The 1,448-nt window shown below is 49.5% G+C and overlaps 1 protein-coding gene across 6 annotated transcripts in view; it reads right to left on the bottom strand.

The window, feature by feature from the left end:
- Positions 1–1,317: 1,317 nt before the first annotated feature.
- The window catches only part of LOC125033322 (integrin alpha-5-like), a 31,323-nt gene continuing 31,192 nt past the window's right edge, over positions 1,318–1,448 (bottom strand). For all 6 annotated transcript variants that reach the window (XM_047624705.1, XM_047624707.1, XM_047624704.1 and 3 more), the window contains one exon: positions 1,318–1,448. This exon is cut by the window's right edge and continues 96 nt beyond it. The gene's annotated coding sequence lies outside the window, so the exon portion shown is untranslated.

Here is a 1,448-nt window from a genome sequence, read left to right as displayed (position 1 = left end):
TCCCTCTTTAACTTCGGTCTCTATTCTCTCACCAGATCGGTGGTTGTGTCAGGCAGCCAGTTCATAATTAGGCCCTTTTCACTCTTCTATGATAATAATTAAACAAATCGACCTACTTACTACAATAGGTTAACTTCAATACAGATTAATAAATTAACAGAATCGGACGTTATCTTATCTTAATAGCTAAGTGCCAGCTGGACCCGCGGCCCCTCGGCCTCGGAGCCGCAGCCACCTGGCGCTGCTCTAGTCGCGGCCGAGAGGCTGACTTTGCTGACGAGCTTTACCCAGAATTGGTCGCGGTGAAGATGCGCGGGCAGGTGGCGGAAGAGACGGCAGGAGCATGATGCTCCTTTTCTGACTGACGGGCTCGGGGCGGACGCCGCTTGACGAGGCAGCCGAGGCAAACACTCGGCCTTTGACTCGCAGCCCCCTTCCTTCCCGACGCCTCTTGTGTAGCACTTCTGACATCACATTTAAACGAACATACAAAACCTTTGGTAGCCGCCACCACGGGACTAGGGCTCCCGACCCTTAGACTTTGCATAGATTGTACTAGTGGTGATTTTGACCGAGTTGGAGGCTTTGCATACCTGCTCCTTGTTCATTCATTGTTCCGTTTTCATGTTTAATGTTGCTCTTAGTGATATTTTAGTAGAGATAGTTAGTTAGTAATGATTTTATATCGTAAGGAGAAAAAAAATATTGTTTGATAGGTATATCAGGTATATTCGCGACACACTAATCAAAATATTACAAACAACTAAACAAATACATGCAGACGAATTAAGGACGCACATACACAGACAAATACACAAATACTGGTAGTCAATATACTGACAAAAAGTACAGAAGAATACAAATAAACGAATACGCACGAAAGATAAAACTACACTAATATTATGTGAATGAACACTCGCTGAATGTCTGTTATATAGTCACTAAACACAAGTTTCTGAACACACCGTCGGCTAGCGCTCGCTTTTATCAGAGTACACGGAATGCGACACTTAGCACTGAGGATACATGGCCTGATCTGTAGCTGTAGTAGATGGGGATTTCCCATCGACCCGTGTCACCAGCAGCGGCAGGGCAGCGTCTCCTTCACCAGCTTTCCGGGGTTACCTCGGTGACCTGGCGGCGGGAACATAGGCCGTCTGTAAGCCTATGCCGCTCGAGGTAACGAGTGGTTTGTGTAATCAGACTACTACTGCAGCGGTTCGGGGACGTCGTCCGAACTGATGGTGATGTACAAAGCCGTGCGTATCTGCGTCCGAAGACCTATAGGGGATGACCTGGGCAGAGAGAGGTCGCGTGGGGCCAACGAAAGGCGTGTTCACGACACTTGCTCTCTCGTCGCTGCGCCGCGGCAAGCCCGTCATCGCCGGTCCCGATCGGAAGGCGCTGCCCACATGCCCGCCGGCGCCCGAGGTTAAGGGCGTTGCGCC

Source organism: Penaeus chinensis, chromosome 16 (assembly GCF_019202785.1).
Source record: "Penaeus chinensis breed Huanghai No. 1 chromosome 16, ASM1920278v2, whole genome shotgun sequence".
NCBI classification, from domain to species: Eukaryota; Metazoa; Arthropoda; class Malacostraca; order Decapoda; family Penaeidae; genus Penaeus; species Penaeus chinensis.
This window is presented reverse-complemented; position numbering and strand designations above follow the sequence as displayed.